The sequence below is a fragment of the Geospiza fortis genome, unplaced genomic scaffold (assembly GCF_000277835.1).
Source record: "Geospiza fortis unplaced genomic scaffold, GeoFor_1.0 scaffold98, whole genome shotgun sequence".
NCBI lineage: Eukaryota > Metazoa > Chordata > Aves > Passeriformes > Thraupidae > Geospiza > Geospiza fortis.
This window is the reverse complement of record NW_005054306.1, coordinates 7,116,181-7,135,836: the sequence shown is the minus strand read 5'-3', so window position 1 is coordinate 7,135,836 and position 19,656 is coordinate 7,116,181. Positions and strand designations below refer to the sequence as shown.

The 19,656-nt window shown below is 39.3% G+C and overlaps 1 protein-coding gene across 1 annotated transcript in view; it reads right to left on the bottom strand.

Moving 5' to 3' along the window:
• The window catches only part of SLC35F1 (solute carrier family 35 member F1), a 210,135-nt gene that overhangs the window by 182,829 nt on the left and 7,650 nt on the right, over nucleotides 1-19,656 (bottom strand). The window lies entirely within an intron of this gene.

Genomic DNA, 19,656 nt, shown 5'->3' with positions numbered 1-19,656 from the left:
GCTGCTCCCAAGGCTTTGCTGACCACACAGGCTGAGAGCTCTGGAACAGTACAAGCTGTTACACTCAGGGCGGGTGTCCACCTCAGCCCACGTCACACCCGCTGCATCCAGGATGCACCAGTAGCACTTGGTGCTTTGTGGCTGTCAAAGTAATTCAGCAAGTAACAACAACAGCAAAAAACATTTGCCCTTCTTTCATTCCACTATACAAATATTTACCTGCTAATCTAAAAATCAAGATGGACATTTTCTAAGGATCCATCCTGTTCCTTGCTCATTAGATGAACAGAATGTGGAGTTTTGCCCTCAATGGCAACAGAAGTCTGAAGCTGCCTGTAGAAAAGAAGAAATTCTTGCAAATCTAGCATGATAAATAAGTCACTTATCTTTCTTTGCATGAATGGATTCATTATGTGCAGATGTTCAGTGCACATCTACAAGGTTTTATGGATGAAAAAGTCACATCATTATGGTGTTATCTGACTAGAAATGAAGCATGGACTAATGCCATCAAGGAAATAAATTAATTAATTAAAGCTTCCTGTGTTTTTGAGTTACAACCCCAGGTGAATCTCAAAGATACATGCAAAATGAGCAAGAATATACTTGGAGATTCTAAATTACTCTGATGATGAATAACAATTCATGAGAAAATAAAACTGAATTTTTCATCACACTGCTGTCTCTATAATATACTTTAATCTGCTTTGGCAATTTACTACAACATCCAGAAAATCACTTTAAGCTGTACCCTAATAGATCTTCTCCAAGACAAAGGAGAAAAAGAAAACCAGCATAAACTATTTCATTATAGCAAACAAGGAAACTAAGCATCCATGACAATTTTCTGATTTCATTTATGTCTTGGATTAAAAAAGGGACTCGTGTGAGTACTTGCACTGGCAACTACAGGAAAAAAGCTAATTATAAATTGTATCTCAATACTTTTTTTTGAGTTTTATGACAAAGAACTCCTTATTTTCAAATCTTATTGCAGCAGAGTACAAAAGTTGTCTTTCAGACACTACTGACATCCATGCAAGTTAGACAGAACAGTAGCTCAGAGGCATATCCATGTACTAGCAAGGACTCAGACCACCACCACAACCATTAGTTTTCTGATTTCTTCAACAACAGATGTGGTCTAAATAGAAAGATATTCCCTGGGTCAAAAAATACCTCAGACACTGCAAAAGTGGTGCTAGGCAAGGTAGCTAATGAAAAGAAGTGCTTTATGGCCTGTAAGACTACTTAATCAGTAAGTTGTTTCTTAGGAGAGTCATACTTCAGGGAATGCAGCATGTTCTCCCCACTGTCATGGCACAGTGGGAGCCAGGACAACTGGGAGTCCCCCACCAGCACAGGGCTACCTTCCTCAGACTTTCTTTGCTTAGTCTATTATGCTATTTCCTGTTGAAATACATAATTTCCAAGGGATAGTAAGTAGGAAATACTTTTTCTACTAACAATAGACTGGACCTGGCAAAACTGACAACTCCAGTCAACAAATGGAGTGTACAAAGCAAAAAAAAAAAAAAAAGCCTTTAAAAAAATCTTTAGTAAAAGTATAATGCCATATTATCACAATGGAAGAGTTAACTTGTGTGCGTTCTGTATCTGACACTTAGGTGCTTCAGCAAAAGACAAAGAACATAAATAGAAAAATACTCCATTAGAGGTGCCCAGCTCTGGCTTACAGGAGGGGTTTGCAATTCTTCTATTTCTATGCTTATTTTGGCACATGATTCATGGTCAGACCCAAGCACAGGCATGGTGATGCTGCACAACAGGGTAAGGAAAGGTGCTAAGTGGTCAGCCTTCAACTACAGCATAGGACAAAGAGCCAGCAAATTTATCCCCAAATCCATGAACACTGCAAATTAGCCACACTTACTCCCTGGGCACCCTGGTGTTGTACAAGATTTGCAGGACTTGTTCATTCCAGCCATTACCTCCCAATTGCACACAGCAGGTACAGTGTCTATCTCCCAAATACTCCAGCTAACCCAGGCTCAATCTAGGAAAGCACCAAAACAGTAATTCTACTGGAGGCAATAGATCCAGTAACAATGCTGAAAATTAAGATGGTGTCTAAAGGGCTTTTGGATTCCTTCCTATTAGAGCTTCCTATCATCAGCTAAAAAAAAAACCCTCAAACAAGTGCTAAATCAAAGCATCCAATGTGAACAGAATTCTACTACACAGTATTTTGTTTCCATAACACAAGCCATTGCTGAAAAAGATACTAATTATGGCACTAGTACAGCTGTATTAATTACAGCTGCATTAATTAGAGCAAATTCCTGTAATTTAACTAGGTTGGCACTTAGAAGTGCTTGTTCAATTATGATACATTTCAGACCTTTGTCCATTTTTTCTCAACACATTGGTGAACTTTTAAGTTAGTGCTGTGGGGCTTACACAGGAACCCATTCCAAGGAGGTGATGTTTCAAAAATGTTATGTCTTCAGCTGCCCTTGAGTTATCAAGGGAGCTAATAAAACTGGAGAGAGGGCAGAGCTCAACCTCTTTCTACCTATTATCTGCTGCAGCCCAGGATTTTGTCTCTCCTTTTGGGCCTGCCCTGACAAATGTCAGTCTACAACATTCTGAATTGCTAAAAAATCCTTTGAACTCAAAGTGCTAATTTCAACAGCCACCAAAAAATCACAGAACTTCCCTTTACAGGTTACATGAAAAAGGGTAGGAGAAAGAAAACCTCTGGGTCAAGATTTTTCGAATCCTCGGGATCTGCTGAGCTTTGAATTAGGCAATGCTCTTATTAGAAAAAGTCAACACTGCAAGACATTTCCTATGCAAGAATGGGGTAAAGTGAGCAGGAGCCAGACCTCAGCACTTAGCTTCTTATCTACAGTCAGCATCTTTTCAAGATTTTTATGTTTCAATATATTTGCCAGATGATCCCAGTTCTAAGCTAGCAAGCAGCTAACAGGCTCCTCTTAGCAACTGGAGACACTGGTATATACCTGAAGCATTTAAGGTCTAGTAACACTCTATATCTTGATAAGGAACAGCATATAACATCTTCATAAATATAATTAAAATTTTAAAACCTTTGGATGCATAGATATGAATATCAGATGCATAGATATGAATAACAGATGCAATCATACTGTTTCATTTGAATCAGAGTTGTACATAGGTGTATATTCTCAGATGAATTTTTAGCTAGACTACAATAACTCAAAAAGACAGATATATGAAGACACTCACTTTTAAATGGCACATAGCCATAACCTAATCAAACCAGATTTTGGGAAGTTGTGATGACTAATTAAGTGTCACTCTCCACAAGAACATACATTAACAGAAAACTCTGTGCATGAGTATATATGTATACATATCCATGTGCAATACCCAAATTCATTTAACAGGTCTCTGCTAAAATACATCTATACAAGAGAAAGCTAAGCAAAAACACAATCCCAGGGTTGACTTAAGAGGCAGGAAAGAGGCTAAAGCTGTAGAAATAAAATGACAACACAGAAAATTGTTTTACCTCCAAGTAAGTAAATTGTCAGGCAAGGAAAAACTCACTAATAAATATTGTTACTGATAACACTAGACAAACTTTGCTTAATGAAACAATGACCTAAATGTAAAGAAAAGTATGCTGTCTCAAGATACTACTGGCCTGAGAGAAAATATTGGTTGTAGTGAAGTTTGAGACATACATTGCTTACATGTGGCACACAGCCTACATGCATGTTGATTAACCTATTAAAAAATCCAAATATGCATTTCCCACACTTCAGCCAAAATGCACACAACAGGACATTCAGAACAGCATCAGGGATCCAGACAACCATTTACATGCATCTCAACAGGCATTAGGTACCCTACCCCTTTACATGATAAACCACTCATAACAATGTACATTAACTAGTGGACAACTTAACACAGACATCTGTCTGCTGTACCCCTGACAGTCAGCTTAAAGTACAGCACTTAATATACCACAGATGATATTCTGTCTGAGCCATCAAGAGCAGCTGTCAACTGCTGGCATGGCAATAAAGCAGCAGATATGGATATACCACCTGCTGGTCTGTTCCAGTTCAAACACAGGTAAAATTGTCATTATCTCCTGAAGAGTGACCCAGTGATATTATTCACCTGTGCTACCTGATGGCTTAACTCTGCTTTAGATTTGAGCTGCATTGTACTCAAGAGAAGATAAGAACAGAACTTCCTATGCCACTAGATAGAGGTAAAAGTAATCACTAGTTTATACTATTGTAAACCACACAAGTTACGTGACCAGGCTCCCCACCAAAATTCAGTTCTGGCATCTTCTGAATTGGCAGCCCAAGCCACTTGTTTCTTCTATGCTGTAAATCACAGTCAACTACACAAAAGCCTTCAGGCCACTCCAGCTTGCCCAAAACCACACAAAACTTCAGCTATTATAATGCTATTCCCCTAACGAAGCCTAAATGTAGCACAGTCATTACTTAAAGCAGTAATGGGGCAAAATTTAATCGACCAGAATCTGTTCAGGGATAAAGTCTGTGCAAAGAAGTATGATTAATGCTCTTCAATCTTAATATAAATTGGAGGCCCTCAACTCCAGGAGCAAAAATAACCCACATTAACTGTTTGTAAAGGAGAGCTGGCTAGGTGATTTATCTTCTGTGATCAAAACAATACACTGACTGTTTGCTTTGTTATAATCATTAAGTTTCCCTCATTCAACATTCTGAACTGTCTACTGCTAATTCTGCCCTTTCCTGTGCATGTTAGTTCAGCAGCCACCTTCTTTTTTTCTAACTCTTACCTTGTGTTGCTGTTTCTCCTAGAGTCTTGACACACAGGGTCCACATCAAACCTTTAGCTTCATAATATGTGGTTTGTGTCTGGCTATCTTTCTCTTCCCCAGATGGAAAGCAATCTCTACTGGTTACTCAAAATGAAATTTCTGCCCAGAACTGATGAAAAGAACGAAGCAGGTTTTAAAGTCCCCAGCTGGGAAATAGGAACAACCCTAGTGTTAAATGTCACCTGCATTCCTCTATGGAAAAAGCGCCCAGATGGTATTATGGTGGTGACATTTTCTGCATCATAAAGGAATAAATCTTTGCAAAACAAACACAGAGAGATTCAAGCAGAAGGGGTAGTTTCACCTAGTGGCACCACCAATGCATGTTGCACTTCCAAAATACACCTAAGCTGCACACACAGGCCTACAGAGATTAAACCCCAAAGCAGAGACTGAGAGCTGCTGCTCATGAGCAGTCTCCAGCTGATCAAAACTGTCCCTAGTAAAACAAGAGCAAAGGTGAGGAAAAGATGAGGCTGACTCCAGTCAGGAAAGGGGTGAGGTTAGGCTGCTGAGGGTAAGGAGGTTCAAGAAGCCAAAAAGAGGCATCTCTCCGATAACTGGGTGGCCTGAGTAATAATCACAGCACTCAGATTCTTGCTAAAAAAAAAAAAAAAAAAAAAAAAAAAACAAACCTGATGAACTGGAATTTATTTGCAACACAAGACCAGTCAGGTTTTCCATCTCATACCCAGATCTCATAGATTAACTGTGGACTCATTTTCATTTATTTATCTGTGTTGCTGGCACTTGTTGATTGATACAGAAAAAAAAGAACTGAATATTAGCACATGCTTGTCTCTCCCCTACAAAAACGAGAAGAATCCAGTCCACTCCTGCTTTCTCAGAAACCCAGCAGCCACAGCACAAAATTACAGGTCAGTACAATGGAGCATGCAAAAACTCTTTATAATCCTGCCACCAGTGAGACTCCAGAGAAATTGAATCTCAAAGCCTGAGGAACAGATAACCATGCACAGTCAACTAACAAACAAATAATTTCCTATCAGCATCACTGAAGTTAGTGCCTTGCATCCCAGACATTTGTTACCACATCAGAAAAGGAAAAACTAGCAGATTTGGATTTTTAAATTTTTTTCTTTACTTCTGTAAATAGCACTAATTAAATGAAAATAGAAGAAAAGTTTTAAAGGATAATGTTCTCCTTTTTTGTCTTCAGTATAAATGCCAGCAATTCATTAAAGAACATGTGCAGGGAACCAGAGCCAAAGCATTCCTACAATGGGAGTAAGTGAACAGGAGCTAAGGTCTAGTAATTATATAGGACAAGGAACCCTTTCACCTTTCCATTTTATGGACCATTTTATGACTTTGACATTACATGGGATACTGCTAAAAGGAAAAGAGAAGTACACAATACTTAAGCCCTTATTTTCTCTCCGCTTATTATCCTCTGATGACTAAAACTCTCCTGTTCAGAATTCCCCCCAGGGCGTTTGCATGAAGCTGTATAGAGAAAAATTAAGCCACTACATACTGCACAGACTTCCAAGCAAAACTAAGAGTTCACTTTATGAACTGCTGTTTCAGCTGAAGAAATGGATAGGACACATTGAACATTTCTAGTGACAGAAGAAATGCACAGGTAGCATCAAAGCCTTCTTCCCCCAATGACTGGCCAAAACTCCCCTAAAAAGAGTAATATGCACCACTTCTGTTGGGTGAAAGTATTGCAGTTTTTAACCTTTTCATTCATGCCTGCATATCTCAACATCAAATTCTAGTTTACAGCAGGCAAGACAAGTCAGCTTACCAGCAGGTAACCAAACCAGCTCACTGCACACAAGGTACTAGTAATTCTAATTGGTTTTTTACATTTTACCATTTAGTTTAGCTATACCATTTACCTTGGTAAGCAAACTATGAAACATCTCCATTTTTAACAATTTCAGTACCATGAAAAAGGGAAGAATGATACTGAACACAGGATTCTTCTCTGAAAGCATCAAACAAAGCAAAGAACTGAGATAGGTCAGAGACTAAATAAAATGTACTCTCCTGACCCAGATATTACTGGAAGGATTTTTTTGTTGTTCCAGAGACTAGTCTCAATTGTCACAGCAGAAGCACCACCACTGAATATATCAATGACACTTGATTTTATACTGCTACATGCCTAAAAAAGACCCAAAAAGTTATTTCTGACCAGGGTAACTGATGGAATCAAATAAACCCAATATAACCAGAGATGCATCACTGAAAAACTATTGCTATCAAAGTAATAAATATCAGAGGAGACAACCCTTTGGTAGTTCAGACATAGCTTTCAAGCACATTTCAGCAGATGACATCAAGCTTATTGTCCAGGCCGCTGTTTCACACCACACTGGATGCCTGAAATTTTCATTGTTAAAACTTGCCCACTGGAAAACACAGAGCTGTAACACTAACTGTTATTAAAAGTTATTGTTACTGAACACATGATGTTGATTTTCAGAGATGAAAATTTTATTTTGCTTGTCCCACATTTTGGAAATTTGATAGTTGAAGCCAAGCCCAAATCAGGAGTCAACATGACACCAAGGATCCATGGTCTGTTATGCATATTACAAGAGCAGCTCCGAATAAGGTGATGTAGTTGATGATGTTCCTCTCATTACAGATGCGTTGGACCAGATGGTGCCTTTAGAGACCCCTTCTGACCCCAACTATTCTTTGAAAATGCAAGCTTGTATATTTAAAGTTTATTATTTAGATAGGGATTAAGTACACTAATTTATAACCTTCCAAAACTTTATGACCTGTATAAATTAACATGTCCTGATTTAAGAGGTCAAAGTTCAAATGAAAAGTCTCTTTGCAACATAAGAAAGCTACAAGCTTTGGGAACTTATCTTTTCTTGTCCCTTGCAGGAAAACTGAAATACACACTGAAAGATTATTTCTCTGCAAGAACATGACCTTTGAATAAAGAGTAATATTTTCAAAGTCAGAAAAGACATCAAGATGCCTGATTCTCAGTGAAAGTCAACAGGAACTCAGTGCCAGATTGTCATTTATGTTTTATTCTAATGAAAAGTAAGACCTTAATTATAGGCCATCATGGAGCATCCTCAACATTCAAACTGACTTTAATGAGGAGAGGAGGGAGAAGAGGGTGATTGGGCTTTTTTGTTAGAACTGCCACACCCAAAACAAAACAAAAAAACACCCAGCAAAGTGTTGTGTACAATGCAAACTAATTACTTCCACGGGAAATTTAATTATTGTGACCCAATTGGTAACAATTGTCACTGATCAGAGGGACTCTGCCCTCCCCAAATCGATTGAGCCCATGAACACTAAATTGAATTCTAGCGGCTACAGCGTGCAACTGATCTGCCACTCATCAGGAATCGTGCCATAACCAAGTATCTGCAGTTAAGTACTGCTGTGAGAGTATCAAAGTCCTATATTCACAGGAAAAAACATATTACTGAACTTGGTTTTCAACACCCACTGCCTCTCCCTGCAAGCAAGCAAGTAAAAGTGGGCAACATCAGACCTTTGTCACTCTCTTTTCTTTTTTCTGACATGCTATGAGCAAACCACAAAGCCTGAGTTCCTGCACTAACACAGAGCTGGCAGCACCAGCTCTCAACTCCAGTCAATAGGCAGGCAGGCTGCTCTAAAGTCCCCACACCAACCAATTTGAGATGCATGAGCTCCTGGCAGCAAAATAATTATTTCCTCAGAGGTTCTTATTGTCTCCAGCACGCCATGAATTCTGTTCAAGTTCAATGTCAATTTATCACTCTACATTACTAGCAGCAGCTGACATCATGGGTGCAATTGTTAAAGAAAAGGGAAATTATTTCTGCCCTCATACATTTAGATTCCCTTCCCCTCAATAAGTGCAGTGAAGGGAAAAAGCTTTGAGCAATCTGAAATCGCAGAATGACTTTCTATAAAAGCATTGCAATTGTCCAGCAAACCTCTCTATCTACTACCACTGAATAATATCAGGTACCAGAGAGACCTGAAAGGGAATAGGGAGAGGAAATATGACCTGCAAAAAGGTAGTATTTTTAGAGTACAATGTAGTTTTCCCCCCTCTAATATGCAGCACATTCTTGGCTCAATACACGGGGTGCTGAGTGTCTGGCCTCTCTCAAGCAAAGCATGGCAGTGTGTGCTACTTACTAATCACAGCCTGGCACAAAATAAAGTGCTCTGCTGAGGGAAGACCTACGTGCCAGCACCTCACAGGTTGGAGCCCACCTGCCTCCATGTCATGACCCTGATGCACTGCATGACACATGATTTTACTTGGAAACATATATAATTTTTGGTTGGTTTGTTTTTTGTTGTTTTTTTTTTTTAATTAAGCAGAGTAGTAGTTGACTTTAGGCTAATGAGATCTTCACAAAAAAAAACCCCAAGACTTCTTACACAGGATGTGTTAACCTGAGTCATTACAAAATTATTTTATCTTTGTGTACCATCAATATTCAACTCCAAGAAGCAATTCAGAGAGCCACCATTTCAACACAAAACTACAACACTGAAAGACAGGACTCCTTTAAAATAGTAATTCTGAAAGTTGGTATTACTATTTTTTTTTCCAAAGGAAGCAAGTAACTTTTCAGATGTTCAGATGAAATGAGTAACAAACCAGTGCTTTTCCAAGGAATCCAAAAATCCTGTACCTGCCTTGAATTCTTCTAACCTGTTTGATAAAATGGAAACCTTCCTAAATGGTGTAAGCATTCCCCGGCAATACAGGAGATGGAGGGGAGTTAAAAGTGACAAGACTGGATCTGAATCACCACTGAAAGGGGAAACAGTTAAATAACAGTTAAATTCAGTTATTAAATTCAGTGTGCTGAAACCTGCAGTGTAAATGGCACAATCCCACTGGCAAGCAGCTGCAGCCCAGCTCTTCTCCCTGGTCCTCACTGGCAGGACAAGGGGTACTGAAACATCTTAAAATAACTTTACTGCAAGAGAGGCCAACCACTGGAATAGGGTGCCCAGAGAGGTCCTGAAGACCTGACAGTATAACAGGCTTATGTGCCTACCCACAGTATTATTAAAATTTGATCAAAGGATAAAAAGTTATCTTGAAAGTTATCTTGCAATACCAGATATTGTCACAAGAGGCACAGAAGTTCTCTTCTGTTAGGAAATTAATCTCCATGGTTTTAGAAACTTCAAAGATGCTTCATTATTGATTGCCTAAGCTAACTTTCCATGTCTTTAAGGCATTTTTTCTTTTTTTCATGTTCACTCTGGCCAGATTCTTAAGCAGCAGCTTTGCCTGAACACAGTAAGTTTTGGTAGACTAACAGATGTCCACCCTGACTCTGTATTTAACATTTACAAGCTAAAACACTAAATCCGTAAGTACTTGAATGCTTGTTACTTTGAATCCTGCCTGACTCATCCTTCAAGGCAGCCTATGGCAGTCCAAACTGCCAAAGTATTCCTCTGCCACCCTGAAATTCCCTTCTTTGCTGCATGTTTTCCAGTTTCTGATCCTTGGACTGTAGCACAGTACCCAAACTGGTCCTGAGCAAATCTTTCTGCTTACTTACGGGGTAGGGAATTTGCAGCACATGCCTGTATTATCAGAAGCTCTGGTCTAGAAAGGGGAAGCAAATTCAGCATTTACAGATCACTCATTCTGGCAACTGAGATATCCTTCATACGTAACCCTAACATGTGGAATTCCCTCTCCATGTGAGTGTTTGCAATTAATCATTTAGGTTTCCAATAACAAATTTCAAACTGAAAATGTCCTCACTGACCATCCTGCCATGCTGCTCAGGTTCACTGGCACAGTGGGAACTTACTCATCTGCCATCTGGGCTAATGAAATTATTGAAATTGTTGTCATTCTCTTGGTGGACCACCACTGCAAAGAGAAAATGCTCTCTGCCATGAGATGGCAAGTTAGATGGAAGCTCAGCAGTGATGACATCCAGAAAAATCACGTCCTCTTCCAGACCTGGATAAAAGTACTGCCATGCCAATGCATGCTTACTGCCCACATCTGGAAAACATAACTCCTCCTACACTCTTACCTTTGCCCTGTGCCCAGTCTCTGTCTCCTCCTTCCCATTGTTGGATCGCTCTCCTTTCCCATGACGACCCGTATTTTCTGATTTCTCATTTTCACACAAATCTCTTTGAAAAATTATCATCCTGCAGCAGCACAGTCTGCCTCAGACTTGCCCTCATCTATTGTATTAGCAGGGAAGGCCCTGACGAAGGCAGGAATGATTCATCTGACTCCATGTTCTCAGAAGGCCAATTAATTACTTTACAATACTATATTATATTAAAGAATACTATACTACACAACACTAAAGAATACAGAAAAAATACTTACTGAATGCTAAAAAGATAATAATGAAAACTCATTATTCTTTCTAGAGTCTCGACATAGCTTGGCCCCAATTGGCCAATGAGTCAAAACAACTCACACCAGAAACCAATGAAACAATCACCTGTGGGTAAACAATCTCCAAACACATTCCACATGAGCAAAACAGAGGAGAAGCAAATGAGATAAGAATTGTTTTCCTTTTTTCTGAAGCTTCTCAGCTTCTCAAGAGAAAAATCCTGGGCGAAGGAATTTTTTCAGAGAATGTGAATGCCACACTCATCCTCCAAAAAACCAGCTTCTTCCAGTCCTCTGCATCACATCCTCTCTACATGTGAAGGGGGGTTCTGGGAAAGACATCACCTCAGGGCAGAAATGAGCATCATGCCAAGGAGGACAAGTGCCAGGCCCCCACCACAGGCAGAGGCAGCAGCCCCAGCCAACACACCTTCAGAGTCATTCCAATGTACCTTCAGCCTCGTGGAAGCTCTGCCTGCTAAAAAACACCCTTATCTTCCCCTTTTCTTCCTTTTCACGCTCTGTGCTAGTCAGAGCAAACAGCTTGAGTTGAAGGAGTGGAGCTGAGTTCTAACAGTATGGGCATCCATGGGAAGAGTGTGATGGGGAGCTAAAGGACAGCCTTAAGCTCAGGGATTCTTAGGTACACCTGGTGGCATCATAAAGAGGATTTGCCTGCATTTCTAAAAGTAAATGGATAATCCCTTACTATGAAGGAGGGTGCTATGTACTCATCAAAACCAGACCAGGATTTTGTATTGCTATGGAAAAGCAAACCAATCCCTTCATATTTTTTCTTTTCAGTATTTACATAATTAGCCATTAGTACTACAATTAATTAAAAACAAGCAGTAAAATGAAATGCAGACAAAATCAAAATTCACACATGCTCTTATAGTACCTATTCTTGAAGCAGTTAGTAAGGCCATTTCTCAATTTACATAAAGAAGCTCGGAAATACCCAAATTCCCACAAAATCAAGGCTTTTTCTGCATCACTTTAGGTTAGTCATAGTCAGGCCTAAAATTTGCAAGAGATAACCATATAACCAAGCAAATGTATGTCACAGCTAAGTTAATTTGTAGTTGCATGTTATGGAAGAATTTTATCCTGCAGATGAAAATAAAATTACAAATACATCAGCATTCTGACTCAGCAAGACCTTATGAAAGAAAAGCATAGACAATCCAAGTATTTAGATTGTAAACTAGCTGCTTTCTGAAGAATAAAAATTTTACTTCTACTACATTAAATAAAAAAATTGGTAGCTTAAAAAAGTTTATTTGAAGATTTAAGGCTTGACCTAAGGGCTGTTCTTACTGTTTGTAAGGCCAAGGCAATGCAAAGGTACAAAGGTGACTCCACTGCAGAGAAAAGAAGCTAAATTGGATCTCCATCAAATACTGACTTTTGTCTCTGTTATGTTATATATACACACACTGCAGTTCTCCAGCTTTTTTTCATGTAAATAAACTCAAAAAAGACAGGGAAAAAATAAAATATAGGATATACAATAAATTCCCATAACTGCAAGATGGAATATGTATAAACCTGTAACCCTGCAAAATCTATTGTTTCTCCTTCTCACCACAATCTTTGACAGAAAGTTGATGTGCATTTGAAACATGCATCAGTGAAACATCTTGGTAGTAAAAGGAAAAGTCAAGCCAAAGGAAACACTGTGGGAACAGACACTTAATACACCATTTTCACCTCCAGGTTAAAAATAACACCAGAGGTTCACAAGCAGCTTGTATCAATGTAAAATCAGCTTTGCATTGTGGTTCATGCAACACTTTAGTATGTATTTAGGGGGAAAAATCCAATTATTTCTACCACATAGTCCCTAAAAATGAGTTTAAGACAGTCAGGAGATTAAAGACACTGAAGTCTTTTCATATGCTATTGACAGGTGGTGTTTTGGTTTTGTTTTGGGGTTTTTTTAATGTGCAGAAAAACCATCCAGCCAGCAAGGCATCCAGCAGCTGGAAAGGCTGCATTCTTCCAAGCTGGATTATGTGACAGTTGGTTACACCTATTTCTAACTCTTGCCTCCGAGATAAAATGCAAATACAAAATCTCCCGATTACTTATGACCATTAAAGAAACCATACCATTCCAGGCTTGGAGTCCTGGCCAAAATCCAGCATCAGTAAGTACATTGAGATGCATCCTGTTACCCTTGAGCTGCATTCAGCAATATTAACTTGTTTTCATTTTCCTTCCTACAGTTACAGAGAAAATGATGTTAATGTTGTGTGTCTGAGCACTGTGGAGAGAATTTTAGTGAAGTTCTACACATGTATGGAGAGACCCTCCTTCAGAAACCTTTCCATCAAATCCCTAAATCGCAAACAATAAAATCTTGAGTAACCCTACTTCATATCAATGATTAAAAATATAATCAGTCTTAAACACAGCAAAGGAACACAAGCAGGGAGATAGCTGTAGCTACTGCTGGTGGCCTCCAAATTCTCCCAAATGGACAGGGATTATATTTGTCACCAGGATAAATGAAAAAATTATTGTTTGTTCTCAACTGCTGAGTTAGAAGCTACACCATTCAGAAACAAAGTGTGGCTTAGAATACCTCTGTGTGCATTTTAAATGTACTGAAGTCCCAGGAAATCTGCAAGAGAGACTGACTGTTGTTTGGTTTTTATTTAGAAATTATTGTTATTCCTCTTAAAACAGCTTGGTTTTGGTAAAGTAAAGACACATGTAGAAGTATGAGAGCAACAAGATATGAGAAACTCATTAATTGAAAGGAGAGAAGCATGAAGATATCAAGGTGATTAAAAAGCAGGACAGAAAGGACCAGAGAACCTAGGAAGAGGTAGAAAGCCAGGCACAAAGACAGGGGAAAAAAATACACAGAAAGCAGGTCAGGACCAGGAGTTCACAAGGCAACCAAAAGGTACAGCTATTTGAAAGATAATCAGAGATGGAACATGATGCCCCATACTGCTGAGCAGGGAGGAACCCCAGGGAATATTCTCCTCACCAACCACTAGAAAATGTTCTCTCTCAGCAGGTGGGGTTTTTTCTGACAAAGCAAGAGCCTAAGTGACTGACCCACTCTTATTTATTAGCATCCTGACAAAGGGACATCCAGCACCTGCAACATGTCCTGGCTAGACACTGGGCACAGAATCACTTCTTCCTATACTTCAATCACCACTGAAAGCAAATCACACTGTACCTGATCCCAATCCCACTAAAGCCAAGGAAAAGGCTGCTGCTTCTAGTGACAATTAAAATCTGAAATGCACAAAGGAACACAAGATACTGACTCAGATCCTGCCCTGGGCTACTGTGCAGGTGATGAGACCTGTGCCCCTTCACAGCTGCCTGCCCCACAGCACAGGCTGTGCTGCCTCTGCAAGTCTCTGCAGGTATCTCAGGTCTCTTCTGAAACTGAGAGCACTTTAAACTCTTAACTTGCACAAAAAAATAAGACATAAATACTTTAAATTCATTTTGCTTTAAAAGAGAACTGCAAGGCATTTTATAATTAGCTACTAGCCCAGGGAGCCAATGCTGCTGTGTATCTAGACATTTTTATGAAATGGCTAACTATTTGGAGAAGGGATCAATGAGAATAAATCACTGTTTCCCATTGGTGCAGTCTGACTTTCCTGATGCCCCAAGATTTATAGCAGCCTGAAGACCTGCATTAGCTATGGACCAAGCAACCTCAATGCCTAGCAACTTTAATTCCAAATAAAAGCATTCAGCATCACTTCAGCCACAGCAAAATGTGTCTTTGGAGAACTCACTGGACAAACAAGTAGTGGAATGATACTGGAGAGGCAAGGAGAATCCAGTTGATAAAGGTTTCTAGGAATACTGTATTTATTGCTGACAACTACTGCAATATGGCATATGCTTCCTGCACACAGGGTCCTTGCTTATAAAGCTCAAACTCTGTATTCTCTTTTACAAAACACATAATTGAACATAAAATTAAACACAGGAAGAAACAACGAGGGGAAGAAAATTGTTCTTTCAGATCACAGGTTTTGATGTGGTCATCTATTGCATTTTAATAGCATCCAAGTGAGTAAATCACTTCTATTAAAAAAAATCTACAAATATATACTTTGGGGTCTATACTATTTCTTGTAAGTATTATTTGTTTTTTATTCCTCTGTCAGCATGCATATCACTTCTCCAGCCTCCCTCCCATTTCCTTTCTCTCTGGAAAAGAACACTTCCTGCCTTGCCCTAGAAAGTATGAAACCTTTGGAACAGAAAAGCTCATTTTTCCACTTCATCAGATGCTGCCCCTGTTCAAACTCATCTCAAGAAATACTGCTTGTGTTAGCGGTCTGCACACTCTCCTATTTTCCCATGCCAAGAAGTCAGCTAATAATGCCAGAGACAGAATTTCTTCCTGCTTCTGTCCAGTTCACGTGAAAGTCAGCTGTGGTTGTTGTATAAAATCACGTAGAAAAGCAGGGAAAAAGGGTGATGCCAACTTCAGTAAAAAGAATCTTTGTTCTCCTATGCAGTCCTTCAAGATTTAAAAAGGAAAAAAAAAAAAAGACTAAGAAGAAAAAAGCAGCTGTAGCAACATTATTTTAAATTGAAAGCACAAATCAGATTCAGAATCCAATACAGCCCATAGCCCATCTGTGTCTAACATCAGAGGCTCAGGTCACTCAGTTATTTTACTGCTTTTGCTAGGGATGCTGCCCACAGCACTTTCCCAGGTGCCTACCACTGGTTTGCTCTATCAGTACCAGGCCTGCTCACATCCCAGCATGAACCCCTGGCTGCCACTGCAGGTACCAGCACTGGCAGCTCTCCTGAACAGCGCTGGAGGTGGGATTTTGTTGGCAGGAATTGGACCTCATACACCAGCACTGAAGCCTGGCAGTGTGGGACTCCCAAACTTTGAACCATGTGTTGATTCACTAGAGTCAAAACCAAGGAGAGAAAGAGCAGGGGAGTAGTTCAAAGCCACATCTGGCTGCCACTTGGAGAGATCAGGCTGGAGAAGGTACTCTAAAACACATGCACATGGAGTGCAGATGGAAGCAGCAGCCAGTTTCATCTTGTAAAACCTCCTCTGGGGAATGCTGATCCCCAAAATGACACAGTGGATTATTCAGGCTTGCTGTGTGATCTTTGCAGTACCCAAAATTTGTATGCAGGTACACAGAGACGTGTTTAGTCACGCACTCAATACATCCAGGTGTCTACAGTTCACTAGTTACTCTCTTCAGAGAAATGTGTTTATAATAAATGACATCTTCCCTTTCACAAAGATTTACACCATATGATCTGTATTCAGTGGAGAAGAGCCAACAAGTGGGTTGAGTTACAGTTCCCCTCCTTGGGGGAGGAGTGTGGGGGGGAAATCACAACTTTTTAGTTTGAACATTTCAAAAATGTAGAAAATAGCCTGATCTGTTATCCCTCTCTTCTCAAAACATGCAACAAGCACCCCACATTAGAGAAGTTCCAAGGAAAGGTTTCAAAGCTGTTGGTAGCAGCACGCCCCTCTGGAGACTAAACAGTAGTCAATTTTGTTAAAGATAGAAACTGCAGCTCTAAATATTCTGGAGGGTAACAACTACATTTTACAGGACCACTGTGAAATTTTTAAATGAGGCTTTAAAATTCCTCATTGAATTTCATGGCGGTGTTTTGTTTGGTTTTTTTTAGCATTTTCATTTCTGTGGCTGGTTGGTGTTAGGTTTTTTTTAAGACAATGATTAAATAAAATCCCATTTGTAAACTGAGAAAACTTGTAATGGGACATAATAATTCCAGAGAATGCAAAATTCCTCAAGATCTAAAAGGAGCATCATTATCAACCCACAACTCAGTTTTTGCACTGTTGTTGGGGGTTTTTTTTAGCTATCAGCATTTGCAGCTACTACAGTGTCAGAGAGCAGGAGACCCAACCCCTCTCTACGACTGACAGGATTAATTTGATTAACTTATTGATTGGATGTTTTATATTCTTCAGAGATGTGGATATTCTTTTTTTCCTTGTAGGGACATTAAACTATTAGAAAAATCTTTTGCTAAACGTATTTGGCGAGATAACAAACCGTTATTAGAATTAGCTACATTATTGCAGCTAAAGACAAGGGAGATCTTTCCTCTCCCACATTTATAGTTTTATAATTGAGTATGTCAATTAAGATCTAACCAAGATTTAGCAGGCAGTAGCTGAGGGTAATTACTGCAAAGTCATTGAGGTAAAGATATGTGCCTTATTTTTCTAGTGGCTGAATTAATTTTATCTGGCTGTTTTGTACAGCACCCATCTTCTATATGCCACTTTCCAAGATACTAGACTTTACATTAGCAGGCCAGAGGATGGTACTTTCACATTATGGAAAGTTTTATCATATGTGTTAAAATTCACCCTCTTTTATTTACCTATGGGAAATCTGAATGTATTTTCCTTTTTGCACTCTCGTGATGTTATTTATGGTACCACACTTCCAAGTGGAAGATAGATCTGTGTGGTACTAGATGGACACTGAAGTCTGGCATGGTGTCAGACACAAAGCTGTATTATAGTACATCTCATTGGGATTTGTGGTTTTTTAGACATGTGAATCTTGGCCAAATTAGAGCAAGTTTTCACAAAAAAAAAGTAGATGGCATCACTCAGACTCCACACCAACTCAGTATAAAGGTCTCACTGAAAGCTCTAAAAAGGGCTCTGTTGATGGGAGACCCACATTAAAACGACAAGAATTATTAAGTGACATAAGTCTAAAACTCACTGCTGCTTCTCCATAACACAGACACTCACCTAAGCTTACCTAAAATTGATAGAAATTAAATCTGAAGGAGCACGTTACCTATTAGCAGCACGGATTAGGTCTGCCAGCTTTCCCCAGTAACTCACTCACCAGGACAGGAAAAATCCTCATCTGTCTCCAAGTATGAGGCAAAACATGGGTTTATTTTTGCTGTTCAGAGCAGTAAGATGGTATTAGCTGTACAACAGCCCAATATTATCACACAGCAAGGCAGCATGAAATATAGCAGAAGTACAGGGGCTGAAAGAAGGAAATCAATGGGTATTTAAAACACCATTTAGTTGATTTACCTATGGCATGAAGCACTGTCGTTTAAAAATCTCTCATGGAGATGTCTCTTCTCCAAATAAATGCCTGTACTGAGGAGATTATTTACTAAAAGGCTTTTAAATGCTGCCATTAAAAGCAACACATTAAAATCAATTAAAAGGTTTTATAAAAACACCAATCTTCTTTTTCATTTCCTATGCTCTTGCCATCATCATTTCACTCTTTCATACTCCTGCTAAAGCCAACAAGGTGCTCTTTCCCAATTCAAATAGCACAGAAGGAACCATATTCTAGCTATTACAACAAAATCTTGTTCTAGGCACCACTCAGTTGTTCTCAGATGGGAGGGGGGGTGTGTGTCTGGGGGCCTTTAACTTTAACTTTAGGGCTCTCCTGCATAACACAAGTTTACCTTGTGTATGTCTTGGGGAGGAAGTAGACTGACTCTCATCAAGTAGAATTTGTCAAAGATTTTTGATTCCCCCCAAAAGACAAGAGCAACCTTTTAATTTGGGAGTGGAATGCATCCCATGTAACTTAAGCCACAGGAAAAAAAAGGCTTCTTGGGTCACTTCTCACTCTTCCACAAAGAAGAGGGGAAGGCACACATGTTTATTAAAAATGCATGTAAACTCAGAGCTTAGAGTACATAAATTTAAAACAAAAAAAAAATCACACTGGCAATTCGTTAGTGAAAATTATTCAGCTGTCAGCACTTTCCAGCTTACAGGAATAACTCATGTTCCTGATTGTGACAAGTCTCCTTCAGGTAGCTGAGCTTCCTTAGGTGAAAAACACAACATTTGCATCAAGAAGAAAAGATGGTAAAACTGATGGCTGCAACACAGCTGGCATCTTGAGATAGCAAAAAAAAAAATGGACCTTCCTTTACACTTATTTCTTCTCTGCCTTTTTTTGCTTTGGCTAATCTTTGGGAAACTAAAGTGTTCCTCTTCTCTTCCAGCATGAAGACATATACCCTACACAGCAGTTCTACATCTACAACAACATAAATAAGTCTACAAGGAAAACTTCCCAAGCCTCCTCTATCCATCAGCACCATGAGGCTGAAGGTCAAAACACCACGAATTCAGGCCCTACAATAGTGGGAGGAGGAAAAAGAAAGAACAAAAAGGGAAGGGAAAAAAAAATACAAGCTCTGTGTTATTTTTCTGCTTAGCACATGAAAAAGAAGCAGCCAGAGAAGGCTCAAAGGAATAAAATTTAAAATTCCATTTAAACCTCAAACTAATTTAAGAGTTCCACTTGTAAATCTCAGAAAATCGTCGTGTGTTAAGAGTTGGTGTGGTAATTTGAAAGACATGCAATTCTCCATTCATAGCCAAGCAGTTGGATTATCTGCTTTGGAAGAAAAATTCCACTCATTCACAGCCTTGGAGCACAACTGG